We start from the raw sequence: 25,653 nt of genomic DNA on the forward strand, positions 1-25,653 counted from the left end.
GCTTATTAATAATTTGTCATATATTACATTGTATTGCAAGCAGCATCCCTCAGGAGGAGATTTTGGGCCAGATTCAACGAAATAGTGGCTCTTGCGGGAGCAGTGAGTCCTGCTAGGGCAACAGGAATTCCCTCCCAAATTGGCTCGGGGGGTCAAGAGAAACCCCAGAGCAGTGTGTTCCAGCAAGTGAGCAGAAAAGCTCACGTTTGACAGCCTGATCGCATTAGCACACAGCTGAATTCCTTCTTTTGGATCCACTTCAATCTGTTTCTGTTCCGTTGTTGGCCCCTCTCTCTGGATTGTTTGTGAGAAAGGCGAAACAGGTTTTATTTCATAATCTGTCATCATCTCTTGCCCTTCGGTGCTTGCAGCAACTGTGGTTTTCCACAAAGTGAGGTGTGACTCTTTGCTGGGTTGCAGCCATTTCAACTCTGGGTCATATTGGTAAGCTGCATCTTAGAATTTGCTGAGAAATGGTCAGGAGCCATTGCTATAGCAGTGCACAATTGTGACGTGTTGCTCTGTACCAGTGTTGTGAGCCAGGGCATGGTACTACTGCAAAACGATGCGTTGATTCTTTCGTGGTGTGGCCGAAGAATTATAAATATTTTACTTATACCCCATGCAAAAATATTTTTGGTGTCCTGTTTATGAATATATTAGCAGCCTCGTACCCAGTGCTGCTCTGTAACTTGAAGAAACGAAAAAATCAGTGCATCCAGTTGTATCCAAACATAGACGAAAGCCTACTCCTTGATCTCAGGAGCCACCATGCAGAATTTGGTTACCTGTCCAAATGCATAGTGAACAAGCAACTTTCTGTCCTTTGGTCCATCTTGCCCAGTTCTGTCTACTGTGATCGCTTGCAGTTATTCAGGATCTCAGGTAGAGGTTCTTCCTAGATCTCCTAACTGGAGAACTTCCTAATAGCAAGGTGTGTGTTCCACCACTGAGCTATGGCCTCTTCACAACCCGAGCGCTCAGTAATCTTGACAGCAGCCTGTTTTAGCAAATGCGTAGCACAAAGTAGCCAATGTGATGAACTACAGCCGCCTCAATCCTGACTGCTGACATGCTGGTGAGAGTTGGGAGTCCCAACATCTGGAGGGCACCACATTGGCTATCGAAGGCACAGCAGGCCTTTCCTCCTAGCCTGCTCTAGCCACTCTCTGCACTGCCAGTTCTGCATTTTAAATATTCTTGCATGAAGATACTTTTTCTTTTCTTTCCCTGTTGCAGGCTTAAAAACTTTAAAAAAAATTCTTTTTGGTAAAATGTGTGTCAAAACACACAGGACAGGGTGGTGCAAAGGCAGCCTAACAAAGAGCAGCAGTGCCTATTTTTTTTTACTCCTGCAAGCGAGCAAGCCTGGGCCTCTGTTTAGCACGTTCTTCATTCTGATAGTTTGGTGTTAGGAACCTTTCTCCCTGGTCTGGCTGATTACCCTGTAGTTTCTGCCTTTAGCCAGAACCTGCCTTAGTCCTGGTCTGGGGGAAAGGCGGGATATATATAAAAAAATACAACAACTATAATAATATATCCCTAAGGTCCCAAATGTAGGGACGTGGGTGGTGCTGTGGGTTAAACCACAGTCTAGGGCTTGCCGATCAGAAGGTCAGTGGTTCGAATCCCCGCGATGGGGTGAGCTCCAGTTGCTAGGTCCCTGCTCCTGCCAACCTATCAGTTCAAAAGCATGTCAAAGTGCAAGTAGATAAATAGGTACTACTCCAGCGGGAAGGTAAACGGCGTTTCCGTGCACTGTTCTGGTTCACCAGAAGCGGCTTAGTCATGCTGGCCACATGACCCGGAAGCTGTACGCTGGCTCCCTCGGCCAATAAAGCGAGATGAGCGCCGCAACCCCAGAGTCGGTCACGACTGGACCTAATGGTCAGGGGTCCCTTTACCTTTAAGGTCCCAAATATAAGCATTGACTCTGCAGATCTACTTTCAGCCATTTGTTGTTATCCCATTCCTGTTCATGATACCCACACCATGCATTTAGAGCACATGGCTTTCCCCCAGAGAGTCCTGGGATATGTAGTTTACCGCTCACAGAGCTTCAGTCCCCAGCACCCTTAGCAAACTACTGTCTCTTAGCAAGCTACTGTCCCAGGATTCATTGAGCAAACTGATGTGCTTTAAATGCGTGGTGTTGATACAGTTCTATGCATTTTGCCTCCCAGGCGGCATTCAGGTGTGGAATCTTACTGCGTATGTTTCACTGGTTATAATGCTAGCGCTTCTATCCCGATTTTAACGTTCCTTTTGCACTGCAGTAGCTGCTGTATTATGGAACTGTGACTCTTTGATCGATATGCTGCCACATCTCACAAAATTTTAAATGGCAGGAAAGAACTGGGTACTGGGATACTGCTCCACATTTCATCATATCAGGAAAATTACCTTCTGCAATTTTCCAAGTTAAAAGGGTTGCAAACAATTCCTCCCCCCCCCCCCCCAGATTTCCAGAAGGGGCTTTTACATCACATGAAGCAGGAAGATATAAAGAAATGTTGGGAAGGTGGAATAAAATGCCATCTGAACGCAACCCCAGTAAGCCATTGTTTGCTGTTATGGCAGGATTTAAGATTTTGTTTTGTCCCTATTAGAGTAAGTAGCGCGCGCGCACACACACACACACACACACACACACACACACAAAATGGAATAAATTCTTCTTCCACATAATTGAAGGGAATTTGCTTTCACAGGATCTTGTGATGGTCAATAGCTTAGGTGACCTTAAAAAACGGGGGGGCGGGAATAGATGCGAAAAAGCACTAAAAATTTTCTTTGAAAAGGGAAAAGGATTAGACTAGTTGCATGAAATCAGATCCACCAACAGCTGTTGCCATGATGGGAATCAGAAGTTGCCACGGTATTCCTGCCCTATGGATGAATTTTCTTCCAGAGGCACCTTGGCCTCCCAAATAAATAAAAAAAGTATTATAGACAGAACAAAGCTGTAAGATCAGCAGATGCATCAGAGCCCTGCCGTTGCTGGTTCAGGTGACTGGCTTGCGTTCGTAAACTCACATGGCTGTCATTTGATTCCATTTTTTCCTCTCCTTGTTCCTGTCTAGTATCCCAGCATCTCTGACGTCTGCATAAATCATTGGCCTTCGTCATCATAAGCCCCTGACAATTTTTGAAGTAGGTGCTTCTTTTGTTCTTGCAATGTTGTGTGTTATAGTCAGCGGCCCCTTTGCCCAGGATTAAATAATCCCACGTATATAAAATCCAGTTGCGAAGGAGTCCACCTACTGCTCTCAGTTCAGTGCCCACTATTGTATTCTAATCAATAATCTGGAGTGCAATCAGGAGCAATGTTCAGAATTCACCAGGTGCATTTTGCACCTGGCTATCGGCCACCTGCGACCAAGTGAAGATGGCCTGTTGCCAGGATGGTGCCTGACGTCTCCACCATCTGGAGGTGCATGCCAGGGGATCCTTGGATCCTGACTGTTTTCACACGCTAACAGCGCATCCTTTGGAATTCTATCTGGGTTATTTTATCTGCACAATCAGAATGAATTTCAGGAACAAAAAATGGTATTGAAAAATACATCTTTCGAGCTGCCTGGCCCCAAAATAGCAGTTAGACATTCTGGTTAAACCCTGGTTTAGGGCACCATTTGGTACCTATATATCTGAGCTTCTAAGACTGCTCAGGAGCCAGGTTTCTGGAGGGAAGCCATGTGTTAGGGGTGACAGATGCCAGGCTTCTCTGGGCAAGCCGACTAGAATATTCCTTGTCCAGGATTATGAACAATAGTGTAAGCATATACTGAGGGTGGCTGTATTTAACAACCAAAACGAAGCCAACAGCATTGGGGTTGGTGGGTGGGAATCCGCTCTTGTCGAACTGTCCTCCAACTCCTGGTCAACTTTACTTTTTATGCGATTCATCTGTTTAGGCATTTTAAAGCTCTGAGCTGCCTTGGGTGCCTTGACAGAAAGGTGGTACATAAATGCAAATACACTGTTGTATGCTAAATGCAAATACACTGTTGTATGCTAAATGCAAATACACTGTTGTATGCAACACAACGTTTAATATACAGTGGTACCTTGGGTTACATATGCTTCAGGTTACAGACTCCGCTAACCCAGAAATAGTGCTTCAGGTTAAGAACTTTGCTTCAGGATGAGAACAGAAATCATGCTCTGGCGGCGCGACAGCAGCAGGAGGCCCCATTAGCTGAAGGCAGCCCTGTTTAGGGAAGCTTTGCGGGGTATAAATAATAAATAATAATAATAATAATAATAATAATAATAATAATAATAATAATAATGTGGTGCTTCAGGTTAAGAACAGTTTCAGGTTAAGTACGGACCTCCGGAACGAATTAAGTACTTAACCCGAGGTACCACTGTACACTGATAGAGGAATAATCCTCTGAGGCACTTAATATTAAAATACACGTGCCACGTTGAAACAAACAATTGCATATGATAAGAAGAGGCAACAGGACTGCTGTGGGCATTCAACTGTCTGTTGAGTGACCAAAGAGACATTGTTCTACATATAGATAGGTAGCCGTGTCGGTCTGCCGTAGTCGAAACAAAATAAAATAATTCCTTCCAGTAGCACAGTATATCTGAAGAAGTGTGCATGCATACCAATAACAAACTTAGTTGGGTCTCTAAGGTGCTACTGGAAGAATTTTTTCTTATTTTGTTTCAAAGAGACATTGCGGCAATCTTTGCCAACCTGGTGCCCTTCAGACATTTTGGCTATGCTGGCTGAGGCTGATGGGATTTGTAGTCCAGAATGGAGGCTGCAATAAGTTAGGGTTGCCATACGTCTGGAATTTCCTGGACATAGCCGGAATACAGCAGTCGAAATCAAGTGTCTAGGTGGAAATGGCTGGGGAAATCTGGATGTATGGCAGCCCATGTCGGAAGTCTGGTTTTTGCCGAATTTCCTTAAAGCTGAACAACTTCTGCATCCGGGGTTTTACTTTTTGAAAGATGGCAACCCAAAATAAGTGGCGTTAGTTTACTCTCTCGGGAAAGTTTTTATCTTGAGGTGTCCATTCAGACATACAGTACTGCTCACATTACGAAACACATTTGCACAATGCTATCTTCTTGTTTTAAATATTGAAACAATGTTACTTGAATTGCCATTTTGTATATTAGCTGGTACCTTTTTCCTAAGCAATGGCATGGGAACGTGAGTTACAAAGTTGAATGTGCATTACATAATTACATAAACTGATTTTGTGTTGCGTGGTTGGTCCTGCAAAGACAGCAGACCTTGAAGTTGTTTTGCTATCATTTTTTTCAGCAAGATAGCCTCCTGGGTCCCTTAACACATACACACCCTTTTTGAGTTTCAAAATTTGAAGCTCACAAAAATGAATTTGCTCTTTTAAAAAATGAGATTTTCCCATACTACAGTGAAATTGCAAAAACAAACAAACAAACATTTATTTATTTATTTATACATACATGCATACATATCCCGCCCATCTGGCTGGGGTTCCCCAGCCACTCTGGGCGGCTTCCTACAAAAGGTTAAAAATACATTAAAACATCAGTCATTAAAAACTTCCCTAAAACAGGGAGGGAGAACAACAAAACAAAGAGAGGAAATAGAGAGAAACAGAAAATAAAGCAAAAGAAAAGAAACATCAGCAAAAAAATACAGAAAAGGAACTTCTGATTTTCCTTCTGCTGTTTACATAAAAGAATAAAATATGATTACTTAAAACCTTCGGTCCATGCGAACATCCATCTTCTCCACTTTCAGTTAAACAGTACTGTATTTCCTTTAAGTTAAAGCGTCTCAGAATCAATCATTTCTTTTTCCCCAGGAAAAGTCCGAGATGGGTTCCCTGATTGTTGGTATTATTAATAAACGTTAGCCATATTTCCCCTTTAAATTTTATCTCTTATTGATTCCCAACACTATTACTCCATACTGAGTGCAAAGAAGTTGCTTTTAGGGAGGAGGGGAGCAAGTCGTTAAGCCCTGTGTTGCACAAATGCCACCAAACCTGTTTAGAGGATTTTTGGGTATCAGTCACTGATTTTAAAATTTAAAAGAAGACTGTCTTGATTCTCTAGGGTGTCACTTTCCTGATTACAGCAGTTTATAGATTCTAAAAGGGGATCTGTTCATCTGTTGCAGAAAAAAAAAGAACAAATAGTCTTGTGGCACATTACAGATCGACAAATTTTATTATGGTATGGACTTTATGTGAGTTGGGGAGGGGGAAGCTGTATCGGGTTCAGAGGGAAATGTCCAGAAAGTAGCAATTCAGTTGGAGCTAGAATAAAATAAGCACAGCGATCCTTTACAAGAGCACCTAAAATACGCAATAAAAAGCAACAGATGTTTTGTAATGGATGTAATATTTAAAATTTTAAAAGATATTTAAAATTATTGGGTGGTTTTGATGTGGGGGTTCCCCCCCCCCATTGGCTTTTGTGGATGGATTATTCTGCCTTTATTCAGCTGATTTATTTATTTATTCTTTTATCTATAACATTTTTATCCTGTTCTAAAGCCAAAGAAAGGCTCCAAGAGCGGTTTACAGACAGACAGTTGCTGCCTCAAACTTACAAACTGAAAGACATGTCACGAAAGGAAAGGGAATTGGGAGGGAGGAGGAAAAAAGCAAACTTACGCACTGTTTCTTAGTTGCAGAGTTCTTGTAATGAGCAGCTGGAATGGAATTATGGAGTGGTTTTTATATGTTGTCTAGAGTCATCCAATACTGTGATTTTATGCTTCAGTGAACTACTTTGAAATGCATTGCGTGCATCTATACAAGCATTTTTTTACTTGCTACATTTATATCCCAATGTTTTTCCGGGGGTCTCTTAAGGGGAAGTTTATCCTCACGAGAAAAACCAAACCTGCGAGGTCAAATAAGGAAGAAAACAGGAGCGGAGGAAACTGAGTCAGACTATTGTTTCATCTAGCGCAGTATTGTCTACGGTGGCTGGGAGTGGCTCCCTGGTTTCAGTCATGTCCTCCCACCCTCACCCCTACCTGGAGATTCCAGTGATTGACCCTGAAGCCCATTTGTATGTAAAGCAGATACTTGCCCAAGATAACCTGGTGAGATGTGTGTTCTGGAAGATGGCATAGTTCTCCTTCCTTAATTAAATTGAAATTCTGTTATGAAGCCAATGAGCTTTGATGTAGCCTAAGAAAAACACGGGTGGCGCTATGGGTTAAACCACAGAGCCTAGGACTTGCTGATCAGGAGGTCGGCAATTTGAATCTCCGCGACGGGGTGATCTCCCGTTGCTCGGTCCCTGCTTCTGCCAACCTAGCAGTTCGAAAGCACGTCCAAGTGCAAGTAGATAAATAGGTACCGCTCCAGCGGGAAGGTAAGCGGCGTTTCCGTGCGCTGCTCTGGTTCGCCAGAAGCAGCTTAGTCATGCTGGCCACATGACCCGGAAGCTGTACGCCGGCTCCCTCGGCCAATAAAGCGAGATGAGCGCCGCAACCCCAGAGTCGGCCACGACTGGACCTAGTGGTCAGGGGTCCCTTTACCTTTACTAAGACAAATGTTACAATTGCCAGGAATAAGTCAGTCCCTGCCCTCAGAGAGAGGAGGGCCCAAAATTGGCAGAGAGACCCTCTGCTCTCATCTCTGCCTCTCCCTCTCCTACAGCCTGATGGACTGGCAGCTTTAGATGACATTTATAGGAAAAAAACCACATATTGCTTCTAATGAGGCCACATACCAAAGTTCATTTCCTGTTGGATTTATGGAGCTTTATACATAGTCTTGCCCTGGATTCTGTCTTCTCTATACTGTCCTTTTGCATCCTGCCAGCATACAGAATGAAATTGCCCGAAATGCAGTTGGAACTTCAAGAGTCCTGATTTGATCGCAGTAGTGGAGGTGTTGCCAATCAGCTCTGATGTATTGGCCCTGCCTTTATCATTTTCACATACTAATTTCAACACGATAGATTTTGTGGGGCTAAAATTTTGTTTAACTTCTCTCCTCCCCCGGCTGTGATCCGGAGAAATACACTGGTCTGTCTTGTTTGTGTAGTGCAGGCATAGGCCAACTCGGCCCTCCAGATGTTTTGAGACTACAATTCCCATCATCCCTGACCACTGGTCCTGTTAGCAAGGGATGATGGGAGTTGTAGTCCCAAAACAGCTGGAGGGCCAGGTTTGCCTATGCCTGGTGTAGTGGGAATTTTCCCAACCAAGCTGGAGTAATACTTCCTCTTCTCTCTTACTCCCCCAACAAGTTCCCAAAGGGGTCTTTGCAGCTTAGGAATGCTTTAAAAGCCTTTGAAGCCAAAGCGGGAAGCCATGGAGCAAGGAAGCGAAAAAAGATGCATATTCTCTTATGTAGATAAAATAGATTGTTGGGTCCTCACCATTTTGATTTATTGATCTTTTTAATCCCTTTCCCCACCCTCTTGGCTTATTGAATTCTGCTTGACAGATGTCTTTGAATATCTAGCTGGTATAAAGTAATCTGTATATACCCTACGTCACTCCTCAGGATTCTCTGTGTTAAACGGAACTGTGTCCATCAGTCCTTTACTGCTTGTGAATATTTTTGGGTAAGAGGTCTAAATGCATAAAGTCAGTGCTAATAAGACAGATTGGTGGAGGAATGAGAATTTTAGGCTATCAAAATATTACAGGACTGGAGGTTTACTTCAGAATTTTTAAGTACAGTGGTACCTCTGGTTACATACTTAATTCGTTCTGGAGGTCCGTTCTTAACCTGAAAGTGTTCTTAACCTGAAGCACCACTTTATCTAATGGGGCCTCCTGCTGCTGCTGCGCCGCCGGAGCATGATTTCTGTTCTCATCCTGAAGCAAAGTTCTTAACCTGAAGTACTATTTCTGGGTTAGTGGAGTCTGTAACCTGAAGCGCATGTAACCCAAGGTACCACTGTAAAGGCAACGGCTGGTTTGCATAGGGGGTTACATTCCTGACCCCGGGCGGAGTGTGCATAAGACCCTTACACCCTGTTACAGCCCCACCCAGTTAGGCTCCCTTTTCTGGCCACTTCCAGGTCTCTGTGATGCATTCAGTTGCGCGTCAGTCGATTGTTGCCCAGAATGCACATTATAATGGAGATTATGCGTCGGAACAGAATAATAAGCCAGTATTTAAACATCAAATCTCGTCTTGTGACACCTTAAAGACTTAAGGGTTATAGGATGTATCCAACTCGATTCTAGTGGGCCTTAGTTAGACATGCCCATTAATTTCAATGGATCTGCTCTGAATGTGACCATCAGTGGATGCAGCCCTGACATATTTATTATGGCATAAGCTTTTGTCGACCACAGTCCATTTCATCAGATGAAATCGGCTGTGGCCGGGAAAACGTATGCCACAATAAAGAGATTCATTATGTGAAGCAGCAAGATAAAGAACTTGGCAATGTGAAGGAGCATCTCGGGCAGTATAAATGGAAAACGGAAAGTTGTCCCCCCCCCTTTGTCTTTCACATAATATTCAGATGGAGTTGGTACCTCTCTTTTGGAGAAAATTATCTGTATAGGGTCCAATACCAGCTGAAAGAGGTAAACTACCAAGAACTGTTGCCTGAAAAGGCAAAAGTATCAAGCTGAGGTCCTACAAACAATATGTGATATTACTGGATGTGTGTTGCCAGATGCTCTGAGGGAAAAGGTGCTTATTTTTCAGATCTTGTGAAGCATGAGGCTCTTACTTGAGAGTTTAATCATGTTCAATATCTATTCAGTAGTAGGTCTAACTGAGTTCAGTGGGGCTTACTTCCAGGTAAGAGTGTCTAGCCGAGAGAACCAAAATTGACAGAGACGTTTATCGCTATTAAAGGAGAGGAAGAGAGGAGAGGAGAGGTTAGGCTGGCCTCAACTAGAGCCAGGGCTTTTTCGGCTGTGGCTCCAATCTGGTGGAACGCTCTGTCACAAGAGACTAGGGCCCTGCAGGACTTGACATCTTTCCGCAGGGCCTGCAAGACAGAGCTGTTCCACCAGGCCTTTGGTCAGGGCACAGCCTGACTCCCTTCTTTGGCAATCTTCACAGAACTTAGCCTAATTGTTGCCATCAATTTGATTTGAATTAATTTTATAATGAAATGATTTTAGAATGTTGTACTATTTTATTGTTGTTAGCCGCCCTGAGCCCAGCTTCGGCTGGGGAGGGCAGGATATAAATAAAAATATTATTATTATTATTATTATTATTATTATTATTATTATTATTGATACAGCTTGTGTTCTAAGTTTGGGCATCAGCTATAGCCTCTGTTTGGCAGTGCGAGGTGTTCCCTAGGAGTTCAGCTCGTTCCATTTTGTGGTAGCTATGACTTGCAATGCAAGGTCAACTTGATCGAATCCTTACAAGCAAAAAGAGGGCAGGCCTTTTCAAGGCTAAGCGTAGACATTTGATTTCTAAGTGTTCCCCACTCATCTCTTTTCTTTTTGCCCATCTTGCGTTCTTCCCTTGCTGTTGAAGTGCCTTCTGTGTCATCTTGGGAAGTTCTCCATAATTCACACCAAATAGAGCTGTCTAAAAAGAAATAGGAAGATGAGCTGATGACCATTGCAGTAGTTTTCTAAACAGCAAGGAGTTAGTCCGTGAACAACGTGAATTTGTGGATAAGAGAATTATTGTTTTCACTGTAAAAATGTCTCCTATTGCCCTAAACTTGTTTTATAGTAGATATTCTACCATAAAGTGCCAATAAAACGTTGCACAATGCAGATGCAAGCAGTTTCATGTTGGCTGTTGGCCAGATATTAACAGCAGATGAATAAATGTTTCCAGTTTGAAGCTGTGAGCTGTTTTAGTTACTGCTGTTTCTTAAATGGAAAGCACAGTTTATTGTTTGCCTTCTAATTTAAATTATAATTGAAAACAATGGAGAAACAATAAAGTTAAGAATTTGCTTGTAATTTGGACATGCTTGTCTGTATTTTCAGGTTATTCAGTGCGAAGAGCTGATTCAAAAGGCACCCGTGCTTCAGATTTAGAATTTATTTTATGTTCATTAGCAGCGGCAAAAAAAGGCCCCCTGAATGTTTCATATTCTGTAAAAGACAATTCATGTTTGGGATGCTAGAATTTTGGATATATCACTAGTAATAAAATTTGCTGATCATGACAGCGGTGTGACAAATGTGCAGACAAGGACCACTTTTTTGGGAATGAGCATTATAATTACTGTGTTGAATCATCTGAATTGTTCTCTTTAATATTATTATAAGTAATTTTACTTGAAAACATTTTTTAGAAACATGCATAGGTGAAAATGATGAAAGTTGTGAATGATGGTTGGATTATTTAATCCTGACTGGAATGTGTAGAACAGGAATGGGAAAACTCTACTATGGACTCCAAGGAGATTGTTAGCTGCTTTGAGACTCCTTAAGGCAGGCATCCCTGACCACTGGTCCTGTTAGCTAGAGATGATGGGAATTGTAGTCCCAAACATCTGGAGGGCCGGAGTTTGCCTATGCCTGCCTTAAGAGGAGTGAAAGGCGGGTTATCAAGTCCAAACTCTTCTTCTTCTACCAGCAGATTTTCTGTGTGCAGGGATTTTATATTTAACGCGTACTATAAACATGTACTGTATGTTTTGCTCTATAAGACTCACTTTTCCCCTCCTAAAAAGTAAGGGGAAATGTGTGTGTGTGTTATGGAGCGAATGCAGGCTGCGCAACTATCCCAGAAGCCAGAACAGCAATAGGGATTGCTGCTTTCACTGCGCAGCGATCCCTCTTGCTGTTCTGGCTTCTGAGATTCAGAATATTTCTTCTTCTTGTTTTCCTCCTCCAAAAACAAGGTGTGTCTTGTGGTCTGGTGCGTCGTATAGAGCGAAAAATACGGTATTCTATTCTCAAACAGAGTAGTCTTACCGGTCCATTTGTAAGGGGACAGTACGAAGTTCAGTCAAGATGCTGCTTTGATGCAGGGTATGTCATGCATGCAACAAATGTGGGGTAGATAGTGGCCCACTATACAGTTTGAAAGCCATGCACGGAAGGTACTGTGCAGATGGCATCTTTCCCCAGTGTTGGTAGGACAACAGCCAGAACGTAATGGTGAAACTACAATGGATATTCTTGTCATCCCTTTTCCACTTCCCACTATGATTGTGCAGCACTAAAAAAATAATAATCACATCTTGGTATAGTAATTTCATATAAAATCCGTGTGGTCATGGCTTTCTTTTCCCAGTGTGGTGTAGTGGTTAAGAGCGTTAGATTCGTAATCTGGGGTTCGCGTCTCCGCTCCTCCACATGCAGCTGCTGGGTGACCTTGAGCTAGTCGCACTTCTTTGTAGTCTCTTAGCCCCACTCACCGCACAGAGTGTTTGTTGTGGGGGAGGAAGGGAAAGGAGAATGTTAGCTGCTTTGAGACTCCTTAAAGGTAAAGGACCCCTGACAGTTAAGTCCAGTCGTGAACGACTCTGGGGTTGCGGCGCTCATCTCGCTTTACTGGCCGAGGGAGCCGGTGTTTGTCTACAGACAGTTTTTCCGGGTCATGTGGCCAGCATGACTAAGCCGCTTCTGGTGAAACCAGAGCAGTGCACGGAAACGCCGTTTACCTTCCCGCCGGAGTGGTACCTATTTACCGTATTTTTTGCTCTATAAGACTCACTTTTTCCCTCCTAAAAAGTAAGGGGAAAATGTGTGTGCGTCTTATGGAGCAAATGCACGCTGCGCAGCTATCCCAGAAGCCAGAAGAGCTGTTCTGGCTTCTGGGATTCAGAATATTTTTTTTTTCTTGTTTTCCTCCTCCAAAAACTAGGTGCATCTTATGGTCTGATGCGTCTTATAGAGCGAAAAATACGGTATCTACTTGCACTTTGACGTGCTTTTGAACTGCTAGGTTGGCAGGAGCAGGGACCGAGCAATGGGAGCTCACCCCGTTGCGAGGATTCGAACCGCCGACCTTCCGATTGGCAAGCCCTAGGCTCAGTGGTTTAGACCACAGCGCCACCCGGGTCCCTTGAGACTCCTTAGGGTAGTGATAAAGCGGGATATCAAATCCAAACTCTTCTTCTTCCCTACCTTTTATTATATTTTTTTTAACAGATTGCATTGTTGGTCGTGCAGTGGAGATTTCCCATAGAACCTAGAAACTCCCATTTTAGCTGCTCTTGCAGATTTATAAAACAGGCATCCCTCGGCTTTATGTGTAAATCATACCTTTAAATGATAGTTTCCAAAGGCCAGAGCCGCTTAGCTTCCAGTATAACATTGCCATTGTGTTGAAATACATAAAAGCAATGTTAGCTAGTGATTCGGCCGGGGGAATAGTTCTTCTAAGCCCTCTGCTGTATTGTGTGTTATCAGGAAGTTGTGTCTTTTATTCTCTGAGTGGTATTTTCCTGTCCTTTAAAAAAAAAAAAACTTCCAAGAAAATAAATCCGTTCAGCAGCAAATGTACTTACTCCAGCCGTGGCTCTGCCATTATTTACAAAAATACACAAACACACCCATGCAGTTTTAGTGACGCCCACCAGTGAGTTGCAGCAATAGAATGAAACACTTTAGTACGGTTGGATTGTGCAGCTTTGATCCTGCAAATCTTACTTGAAACGCTTCGTCATCTCCCAACATAGTCTTTCCCACAGAATCGTAGAATTGTCAGGTTGGGAAGGGACCCCAAGGGTAATCTAGTCCAACCCACTGCAGGTCTCAGGGTGGTTACAACATCAAATCACTATAAAAAACACAAAATTCACAATAAAAACCAACCCAATAATCCCCCCTCCCCAACACATTTTTAAAGGACATTGGATGTTTGGAAAGACAAAGTCAAATTTTTACTGTACTATATAACAACAACAACAACAACAACAACAACAACACAATTTATTATTTATACCCCGCCCATCTGGCTGGGCTTCCCCAGCCACTCTGGGCAGCTTCCAACAAAATACTAAAATACAGTAATGCTTCAAACATTAAAAGCTTCCCTAAAGAGGGCTGCCTTCAGACGTCTTCTAAAAGTCTGGTAGTTGTTGTTCTGTTTCACATCTGGTGGGAGGGTGTTCCACAGGGCAGGTGCCACTACCGAGAAGGCCCTCTTGGCTTCTCGCAGTGAGGGAACTGCCAGAAGGCCCTCGGAGCTGGACCTCAGTGTCTGGGCAGAATGGTGGAGACGCTCGGTTGCTTGCAGCCTTTAAATGGTACATAGTTCTTCAAGATGCTTACAGAAGCATGTATTTTTGCTGGAGCAGCTCCAAAGTCAAAAAATTATGGGAAGTTCACACACCACACATCCTTCCCCTCCTCCTTCCAGACAAGCAAGAAGCATGATCACACGGTAGAGCTTGAGACTCTTAATATCAGGGTCATGGGTTCAAGTCCTGTGTTGGGTGAAAGATTCCTGCATTGCAGGGGGTTGGACTAGATGACCCTTGTGGCCCCTTCCAACTATGATTGAATTACATGACCCAGGCAGGAAAACAAGAGGTGTATCCTATTGAGAGGGTGTGTGGCCTGGGGAGAGTCCCAGAGGCTGCAGAGCTGCATTTGTTCCTCAGGCCTGAAGCTCTACACCCATCTAGTAGGTGAGGCTGTAAATAACTTGTATCGTATGTCATCTTCTTGGTTAGAGAAAGTAAACCAGCTTTTCAGGCTTGAGTATGGCAAAAGCAAATCAGATTTGCATCTTTAGAGATGTGGCAAGTTTTTGTTCCTTATCCCCAACTTTCCTGGCTGCAGAAGAGCCAGTGTGGTGTAGTGGTTAAGAGCGGTAGTCACGTAATCTGGGGAACCGGGTTCGCGTCTCCTCTCCTCCACATGCAGCTGCTGGGTGACCTTGGGCTAGTCACACTTCTCTGAAGTCTCTCAGCCCCACTCACCTCACAGAGTGTTTGTTGTGAGGGAGGAAGGGAAAGGAGAATGTTAGCCGCTTTGAGACTCCTTCGGGTAGTGATAAAGCGGGATATCAAATCCAAACTCTTGGATTTGATATCCCGCTGCACTGTAATTGGGCTGCACTACAGCATCTCATAGTCTTCACACTGAATATGTTGAATTGTCCAGGATCTGTGTAGAAGAGCATTCCTGCAAAAGAAACAAGTAAGGAAACTGAGATTGCAATTTAACATGCTCAAAGTGTAACAGCGTTAAGAGCACAGATACCAGCTTTATGTCCAGTGAAACATACAAGAAGGAAAAGAGAGAGACTGAGATTTCAGAAAGTTAAAAGGGTTTGGGTTCGGATCACTTCCAGCGCTACATTTATTTGCTTTCCTTTTTAAAAAGTAAATAAACCGAAGCAGCCAGATTATGGCTGAATACTGCATACACATCTTCATAATGTTCGAAAGGTCAGGTAGGAGTATGAGAGCTGTATCTTGCAACGCTCGGGGGACTTTGCAGGAGTTTATATTGTTGCTCGTGCATAACTACTTGCATTCCTTTAGTTTCTTTAAGCACTAACACGGCCTTAAAGAAACTGCACAATCATTTGTCTTGCGTAGCTGCTAACACCCTGTTCCTTTTTTCTTCCACTCATCACTTCCTGAGTGAGCTCTCTCTCAGTGGTTGGTACACCTTCTAGAATACCGTATTTTTCTGTGTATAAGACTAGGTTTCTCCCCCAGAAAATAATGTCAAAATTTGGGGGTGTCTTATACACGGATACATCTCCCCCCATTTTCTTAAACTGGAGGCCCCCCCCCCCCAAATGGGGAGCGTCTTATAGACGGAAAAATACGGTATTTTGTTGACATAAGACATTTATGGTCCGACACTGGTATGTATCGAGACTTGTGGCTATAGTCTTCTCTACACAGATTAAGAAAATAAACACAGTCAGGGAACTATTGACAATGGAGCGAGGCCTTCATTGCCCTATATACTTGCCGCCAAGGTCTTTGAAGAATGGCCAAAGGGTGAGCCCATTGGATGCTTAATCGTGAAGATTGTGGTTACAAAATCAGGGTATGCTGGTTAGCATTCCATGGATTATATTGAGTAAGTTAGAGTTAAAAGGTTATCAGGTATTTCAGCCTACTGTAGGCTTACACCTACCGCAACCACAACACATTGCACGGCCTCAGAAATGCTCAGAGTATTGGAATACTCCATCTGTTTCCCCTCAAGAAAGATATTGCTGTGATGCTTACCATGCCAACTTCCTCTTAACTTTTATGAATTGCTCAAATTGTTTAACCCAGTGATTTAGAAACTCTGATCTATATAGGCCACAAGTGGTCTGAGAGACCACAACAAAAACAGCAGAGGAAAACTCTTGAGATAATTGCCAGAGGAGGCAGTGACTGCTGATGTAATTACTGATCTTTTATTTAAACCTGAAAACTTTGATCAGTTTAATCAGATTGTGCCGTGTGTGCTTACCTGGGGGTAAGGCCCTTTAAACTCACTGGGGCTTACTTCTGAGTAGGAAGGCAGAAGATTGCACTGTTAATTAATTCAAACTTCAGCTGATTAATTGAGGCAATTAATTTTCATTACCGATAGCAAACTTAATTGGTGGGGTTGAAAGCTAAGGGTACAAGAGTTTTATTTTTTGATGGTGTTTTGATTCTAGCGTTCACAGTAACAGGGAAATTTAAAGATAAGTATTGTTAACACGGGGGGCTGATAAGACATATCTAACTGGGGACCCTTTTCAAAACTGCTACTCATATGATCCCAAAAACATGTTCCCCCAAGAAGGATATTTAGCTGGAGCCAAACAGAGCACTGCCCAGCATGTGTGTATCTGAACCCTCCCCAAACTATAAAGGTATGCCCACATGGAGACTATAGAAAAAGAAGGATTTTGTTTTTGAAAATAAATGTAATTTTAGCAATAAACCGCAGCACTTTACACTTGCAGTTCTGGTCACACATAAAGCAATATTCTAACACAAACATAGGTCTGATTTAAAGAAATAAGAGTTCTGAACTAAAAGGGGGGAGGGAAATTCTCTAGAGAATGTGATCAATTAAAATTCTTTAATTGGTTTACAGCCTTGTTTATATATATATATATATATATATATATATATATATATATATATATGCAGGTTTTGGTGTCCTCGGGTATCTTCCCGTGTAAAAGTTGGGGTGTCTAGGCGACGTTTCGACGAGGTCTCACTCATCATCTTCAATTTGCTTTCGTAGATTTTCACGGGTACAGGAATGCAGGTTTTGGTGTCCTCGGGTATCTTCCCGTGTAAAAGTTGGGGTGTCTAGGCGACGTTTCGACGAGGTCTCACTCACTCACTAAGCGGCTTAGTCATGCTGGCCGCATGACCCGGAAGCTGTACACCAGCTCCCTCGGCCAATAAAGCGAGATGAGCGCCATAACCCTAGCGTCGGTCACGACTGGACCTAATGGTCAGCGGTCCTTTACCTTTATATATATCTATATGAAGATGATGAGTGAGACCTCGTCGAAACGTCGCCTAGACACCCCAACTTTTACACGGGAAGATACCCGAGGACACCAAAACCTGCATTCCTGTACCCGTGAAAATCTACGAAAGCAAATATATATATATATATATACACACACACACACACACACACACACACATACACACACACACATGCGGGTGGCGCTGTGGGTTAAACCACAGAGCCTAGGACTTGCCGATCAGAAGGTTGGTGGTTCAAATCCTGTTGCTCAGTCCCTGCTCCTGCCAACCTAGCAGTTCGAAAGCACGTCAGAGTGCAAGTAGATAAATAGGTACCACTCCGGTGGGAAGGTAAACGGTGTTTCCGTGCGCTGCTCTGGTTCGCCAGAAGCGGCTTAGTCATGCTGGCCGCATGACCCGGAAGCTGTACACCAGCTCCCTCGGCCAATAAAGCGAGATGAGCGCCATAACCCTAGCGTCGGTCACGACTGGACCTAATGGTCAGCGGTCCTTTACCTTTATATATATCTACACACACACACACACACACACACACACACACACACACACATATATATCACAGAACAAGCATATCTATGATGCAAGTGAAAAAGCAGCTATGAAAAGGATGGTGTGGGAGCCCTCAGTCCATGATCTTTTTCATCTGTGTTTATGTCAGCTGCATGAGAAAAAGAAAGAAATTACACTAATGTGAGAAGGGAGAAATAATCCACGAACACCTGAGCCCCCTAATTCCCATAGTTTATGGCAGACTTATATTTTCTCTTCCCCAGTGTGGAGCAGAAGAGTTGCATTCGTTCAGCAGTGACTTGTTTTTCTTCTCACTTCCACTGGGAAGATGCCCTCCTGCATCAAGCCATCTCATACAGATAATGAGAAGGGTGGGTGGGTAGGACCTTTGGGCTTTGGAAAAACTCCTCCCCTCCCCCAGAAAACAATCTTTCTGGTGTTCTTCCCTAAGCAAGCAATAAACGCCATCTTCTAGCAACCACTGATACTGTAAACACAATAGCTGTACCCATAGGAACAACTCGAAATACTCAAAAACACAGTAGAGAATCCTTTTTTTGCAGGGTTTGGGCTTTGACCCATTCTGTGCCGCTTCCTCAAATTCACTGTGCAAGGGGTCTGGGGGCTGGACCACTACTGTATGATAAGAGCTGCTGAAGTGTGTGTGTGTATGTGTGATTTTTTCTGTAGTGTTACCATGGAGTCATCCTGACGGAGAACTATGCTGATAGGACAAGAATATGAGTGTAGAAGGAACATATGTTATACTGGTTCAGACTAAAGTAGTTGCTAACTATTGCTTATCCTGGTACAGTGGTACCTCGTGTTAAGTACTTCATTCGTTCCGGAGGTCCGTTCTTAACCTGGAACTGTTCTTAACCTGAAGCACCACTTTAGCTAATGGGGCCTCCTGCTGCCGCCGCGCAGCTGGAGCACGATTTCTGTTCTCATCCTGAAGCAAAGTTCTTAACTTGAAGCACTATTTCTGGGTTAGCGGAGTCTGTAACCTGAAGCGTATGTAACCTGAGGTACCACTGTACTGACTTGATAGTGTTGGGAAGCGCACCAAGGGTTCATATTCTAACTTCTTTCCTTCCTAGAAGGGTTGCTTGACATCCTTCAATCGGGGATTGCTTAGGATTGAATTTGGGACACACACTGCATTTATTTATTTAATTTCTACCTCACCCTTCCTCTCGGAGTAGCCCAGGACAGCATACAGCAAGCCCAACAAAACAGTTTCTTCCCTATTCCAGTTGGACTATGAAGAAAGCTTGGCTTCAGCTTCTTTCATTTTGGGCCTCCTTCTCTTGAAAAAAAGTGTCCATTTAGTGGCCTTCCAGCAGAAAGAGCTGCAGTTTCTTATAAACGGGACTGCCATTTACCTTTGTAGCTGACCTTTTATCTGTGAAATAATCCAGCCATTTTAATTTCTCCATATAGTCAGCCATTTTGTTTGTTCTCCCCCCACAAAGCCTGAGAAAACCTCTTTTGTGTAGTGAGCACCATAACATTCCCAGTGGACTTTATGAAAATGATTGAAATTTGAAACTTGCTCCGGGCTTAGTCGCCCTTAAGGAGTTGTGGAATGTTTGTCCTTGGAAGAAAGAATTTGTCTTTAACAGCTATGGTTGTTTTGCTGTTCTAATGAGCATGCAGAGCAAACAAAAAAACCCACACAAAACGCTACGGTTATATTCAGAGGCTTGTACTGTGCGTAGCCTAAGAAAGATTTCAGCTGGCTGAAGACACGAGATAAACCCATAGCGAAAGTTATTTTTCACAAGGAGAAACCTTGTGTTTGCAAATGCTAAATAATTGAACTGTTTGAATTCCATGGTACTACAGACATAGGAGCTTGAAAGAAGAGTTGTGTCCTACAATTTGTTTTGCTCGTGAGCGGTTCCTTTTAGTATGTCAGAATTTGCAGCATGGAAGCTTTCCTCCATTTATGAGAATTACTTTAGCAACGTAAATTTTGATGAGACCGAGGACTCTTATTTTGAATTCTGTATGAGAACCAGGTTTTTGTGGTGAAGAGAAGACCCACAATAAAATCCAAAGGTGTACAGTGGTACCTCAGGTTACATACGCTTCAGGTCACAGACTCTGCTAACCCAGAAATAGTGCTTCAGGTTAAGAACTTTGCTTCAGGATGAGAACAGAAATTGTGCTCCGGTGGTGCGACGGCAGCAGGAGGCCCCATTAGCTAAAGTGGTGCTTCAGGTTAAGAACAGTTTCAGGTTAAGAACGGACCTCCGGGACGAATTAAGTACTTAACCCGAGGTACCACTATACTCTTGAATAGGTTAAAGGTTAAATGCAAAGGGCAGCCATTGAGAACAATGTTTATCCATACAGAAACTTGCTACAACTATGATGAGATGCAAAGGGCAGCCATTGTTCTCAATCACCCCAGTCACCCCAGCATGGGACATGAGCAGGATACCTACCTTTTAATTACTAGTGTTTTGGACTGTGATGATGCTCAAAGCATGGCTCTGTACAGTGTTTCCCAACCTTGGGCCTCCAGCTGTTTTTGAACTACAATTCCCATCATCCCTGACCACTGGTCTTGCTAGCTAAGGATGATGGGAATTGTAGTCCAAAAACAGCTGGAGGCCCAAGGTTGGGAAACACTGGACTAGTAAATAGCCTTTGGTCACTGAGACTTCTTCTGCTTCAGCTGACACAGAGAACGTGTGTTTTCTCCTGAAAGCAGCACCAATCCTCACTCTAGTTTGCACTGAAATTTTACTGCTCATTCTCTCATGTGATGGACGCCAGGTAGCGTTTTCTGCTGCTATTCTGGATTTGGATTCAGATATACCTCGGTCTCAATGGCTGGTAGTGGACAAATGTTCTTCTTTTTAATGTATTAAAATGAACTGATATCTTCAAGGGAGAAATTAATTGTCTTTTGGGATGAGGATACCTGTCAGTCACGCAGTATTTCATGTCAAGTCAGGAAAAGTACAGAACACAAAGAAAAATGTGTGTCACCTTTCCTCCCCTCTCTGCCGTTCCTCTGGCCTTCAAATGTGTACAGGCTGTGAGACCAAAAGATAGCGAAGCGTGGCTATTTCTGTACCTGACTCCCCGAATTTAAACCAACTTCTCTTTGAAAGACGTAAGGACAGACTTTTTGACGGAGGGGATTGAGAAAGATCAAAAGGATGTGCCATGTTTTGTGTTTCTTGTTGGAGTGCAAACAAAACATTAGAACGTGTTCAGGCAGTTGTGCTTTGTTTTGGGAAAGTGAAAGGATTGTCTCGACCTTCCTGTATTAAGAAAATAATAAGATTTGTTGAAGAAAACTACTTTAGCGAACAACTCAATAAAGAATTGTCTTTGACGCTGCCACATTTTTTTTTTTAAAGAAAGAAAATGTCTTGTTAACTGCCACATGTTTACTGTGGCCATAATCTTGAATTATTAAGATTAATTTAGTTGCATATTTATGCACATATTAAGGTCCTCATCCAGTGAGTTGAAGAGTGCGTGCCTTAAAACATAATGTGCACACCACTGTGGTTTTCTGTCTATTTCCTTTTTTTGCAGTAACAAGCAACAAACCACAAACCAGTTTTAAAATTCCCTTGAGTTTAAAAGGTGGTCTTGCAGAAGAAGTTGAAGAGAAAATAAAAATATGGGTATGCACAGGGATTGGGCATGTGCACACTCACAGATTTTTGACTTTTGGGGGGAAATGTTGGGGCTCCTCCCCCCTCAAAAACGCAGAGGTTTTCTTGCAGAGCATTTCCTTCGAGCACTATAAATCTATCAAATGTCACAAGTGTCAGGGCAAAGAAATATTTATTTATTTATTATTGCATTTATACCCGACCTTTCCTCCAAGTGTGTCAAGGTGGCTTAAATAGTTACCTCCTCCTCATTTTTATCCTCATAGCAACCCTGTGAGGGAGGTTGCACACAGGAGGCTGTGAATGGCCCAAGGTCACCCAGTGAACTTTATGGCTGAGTGGAGATTTGAATGCTGGTCTCCCAGGCCTTAACTCTGCACTCCATAACTGCTAAACCACACTGTTAAAAGACCTGACGACGAGTGGATCAATACGAAGGAGTCTGCTGCTGAGCTGGAAAAATTCTTCCTGGAAAAGCTGATATTCTGCCCGCCTAAGGATTTCTTATACTGGCCAAACCAGTTCTTGTTTGATTTCGCTTGGGGTTTATCCTGCCTCTCATCACTCAAGGCTTTTCCCTGGCTCGTCTCCCTGAATGCTAACCTTTTAAGCTTGTGTAACCTGTAGTAATTAGCTGGAGGGAGGAGATTTAACTGGCAGGCCTATTCCAGGCCTGTTCAGGACCTAGTTCCGGTTAGAATCAACAGCGAAACCAGAGCTAAGATACTACAATGTGGAGTTAAATCTTTTGCACAAGAAGTTGTTTTGGTTTTCTCAATACTGCGCAACTCAGTTTTCTGCTCTCAGTTCAACCCATCAGGCTGTGGAGAGACTATGTTGGGGGAGAAAATGGCACCTATAAGGATTCATCTGTGAGACTAATGACCACCAGTAGTTGTTGAAATACAACTGCCTTCATCACAAGCCAGCACAGCCAGTGATCAGGAATGATGGGAGTTGTAGTTCAAAACATCTCTAGAGCACCACATTGGCTTTCCTGACATATAGCATTATAGACAGCTCACTCTTTATCAGTAGCTGAGGCATGGGACGTCCCCCCCCCCATTTATTACATCCCCCCCCCCCCCCGTTTATTTTGCTTTGGAGCCTTCCCATGGTCTTTGACAGCTGTGGTGTAAAATACTAAAAGTAAAATAAAAAGTATTCAGTCTCTTAACCCTGCCACCGAAAGCCAGCCCAAATAAGAATATTAATTGCACAGCTCCTTAAAGCTGCTGTGGTCACTAATATTATGACAGGCACGTTTTGAAACTGGATCATAATTTGCACAACTTAGACACAGTGCAGCAGTTGTGTAAATTATGCCGTAAACCATAAACCAGTTAGGCTGCATTTGTAAGATGGTAGTGAGGTGACGAGTCCTGTTGCTTTATTCTTGTTGGTTTCACTTTTGCTCCAGATTAAGTTGAGAATTTGCCTATCTTCCAAATTCATCTACTCAAGGGATGATGATGCAGTTCAGGAAAATCCTCCACTCACTTTTCCACCCAGACACATCTTCAAAGTGACATGATTGGATGTGGTACCCATCGACCATAATTAATTGTGATTTATATTAGGCAATATATGCTGCCCTATAACCAAGTTCTCAGAGTGGCTTACTTTTTTTAGAAAATATATATTATTCTTAAAGCTTTCTTGGTTTACAAAAGTATGTGCAATGTCTCTTTTTTCAAGTTAACATTTTCTACAGCTCAGTTTCATTTGTTGAGACATTAGTGTTACATTAGGAAGAAAAATGGGAAAGAGGGAGAAAGGTGATGGGGGTAGAGGTGAATGGGGTGGGGTTGGGTGGCAATACTTCTATTCTGTTTAATGTACGTGTGGGGCTCAGAGTGGCTTGCTAAAAGAAATATATGTTAAGTATTGCTAGATTATAACAAAAGGGTGACTTAAAATAGAGTATGGAAGTTGTTTAACTGATAGGCCTTCTGTATCACTGCTTACCGTATTTTTCTGTGCATAAGACTATATTCCCCCCCCTATTTTTTCAAGTTTAAAATCGGGGGTCGTCTTATACACGGATAAAGCGTTTGGGGGATTTCTTTATTTTGAGTCCCAAAAAATAGGGGTCGTGTTATACACGGAAAAATATGGTATATATAAACTCTTGTCTGCCTTCAATCAGACATCTCTGTCAGGCTCTTTCTCCTGATTTCAGAACCACTGGCAGTCATCTTTGAGAATTCCTGGAGAACAGGCGAAGTCCCGGCAGACTGGAGGAGGGCAAATGTTGTCCCTATTTTCAAAAAGGGGAAAAGAGAGGACCCAAATAATTACCGCCCAGTCAGTCTGACATCAATACCAGGGAAGATTCTGGAGCAGATCATTAAGCAAACAGTCTGTGAGCACCTAGAAAGGAATGCTGTGATCACCAATAGTCAGCATGGATTTCTGAAAAATAAGTCATGTCAGACTAACCTGATCTCGTTTTTTGACAGAATTACAAGCCTGGTAGATGAAGGGAACGCAGTGGATGTAGTCTACCTTGATTTCAGCAAGGCATTTGACAAGGTGCCCCATGATATTCTTGTAAAGAAGCTGGTAAAATGCGGTCTTGACTATGCTACCACTCAGTGGATTTGTAACTGGCTGACTGACCGAACCCAAAGGGTGCTCATCAATGGTTCCTCTTCATCCTGGAGAAGAGTGACTAGTGGGGTGCCACAGGGTTCTGTCTTGGGCCCGGTCTTATTCAACATCTTTATCAACGACTTGGATGATGGACTCAAGGGCATCCTGATCAAATTTGCAGATGACACCAAACTGGGAGGGGTGGCTAACACCCCAGAGGACAGGATCACACTTCAAAACGACCTTGACAGATTAGAGAACTGGGCCAAAACAAACAAGATGAATTTTAACAGGGAGAAATGTAAAGTATTGCACTTGGGCAAAAAAAATGAGAGGCACAAATACAAGATGGGTGACACCTGGCTTGAGAGCAGTACATGTGAAAAGGATCTAGGAGTCTTGGTTGACCACAAACTTGACATGAGCCAACAGTGTGACGCGGCAGCTAAAAAAGCCAATGCAATTCTGGGCCTCATCAATAGGAGTATAGCATCTAGATCAAGGGAAGTAATAGAGTATTCTGCTCTGGTCAGACCTCACCTGGAGTACTGTGTCCAGTTCTGGGCACCACAGTTCAAGAAGGACACTGACAAACTGGAACGTGTCCAGAGGAGGGCAACCAAAATGGTCAAAGGCCTGGAAATGATGCCTTATGAGGAACGGCTAAGGGAGCTGGGCATGTTTAGCCTGGAGAAGAGGAGGTTAAGGGGTGATATGATAGCCATGTTCAAATATATAAAAGGATGTCACATAGAGGAGGGAGAAAGGCTGTTTTCTGCTGCTCCAGAGAAGCGGACACGGAGCAATGGATCCAAACTACAAGAAAGAAGATTCCACCTAAACATTAGGAAGAACTTCCTGACAGTAAGAGCTGTTCGACAGTGGAATTTGCTGCCAAGGAGTGTGGTGGAGTCTCCTTCTTTGGAGGTCTTTAAGCAGAGGCTTGACAACCATATGTCAGGAGTGCTCTGATGGTGTTTCCTGCTTGGCAGGGGGTTGGACTCGATGGCCCTTGTGGTCTCTTCCAACTCTATGATTCTATGATTCTATGATTCTATGATTCTCCTTCTCCTCCATAGTCTCAATATTGCCCTGGTAGACCTCAGCAGGAAGGAGAATGGGGATTAAACTGGAATTAGTTGGCCGGTCATTGCCACTGGTTCCACCTCCTGCCTTCTGCTCTGCCATTTCCACTGGGTACCAATCACCACTGGTTGGATGGCCGAGTGTGCATTTGAACTTCGATTCAGCCCTAGTCCAACACTCTAACCTCAGGATCACATGGCAAGGAAATGTGGTAGGGCAACTGAGGAGAGTGATTATGCTAACAGCGACCATATGCATGTCAGTAAGACACTAGATGCTGTGCAATATTGCTATATCGCAATATTATCTGAAGGAGCGTGTCCACCCCCACCGTTCTACCCGGACACTGAGGTCCAGCGCCGAGGGCCTTCTGGCAGTTCGCTCACTGCGAGAAGCCAAGTTACAGGGAACCAGGCAGAGGGCCTTCTCCTGAGGAACGCCCTCCCACCAGATGTCAAAGAGAACAACAACT

The 25,653-nt window shown here is 43.3% G+C and overlaps 1 protein-coding gene across 10 annotated transcripts in view; it reads left to right on the forward strand.

Annotated features, from left to right (window-relative positions):
• The window catches only part of ZMYND11 (zinc finger MYND-type containing 11), a 103,775-nt gene that overhangs the window by 23,609 nt on the left and 54,513 nt on the right, over positions 1-25,653 (forward strand). For 9 of the 10 annotated variants that reach the window (XM_028751443.2, XM_028751448.2, XM_028751449.2 and 6 more), the window contains exon 2: positions 3,084-3,153. The exons of the other annotated variant lie outside the window; for it this stretch is intronic. The gene's annotated coding sequence lies outside the window, so the exon portion shown is untranslated. The remainder of the gene's footprint in view (positions 1-3,083; positions 3,154-25,653) is intronic. 10 annotated transcript variants of the gene reach the window in all.

Source organism: Podarcis muralis, chromosome 12 (genome assembly GCF_964188315.1).
Source record: "Podarcis muralis chromosome 12, rPodMur119.hap1.1, whole genome shotgun sequence".
Classification (NCBI taxonomy): Eukaryota; Metazoa; Chordata; class Lepidosauria; order Squamata; family Lacertidae; genus Podarcis; species Podarcis muralis.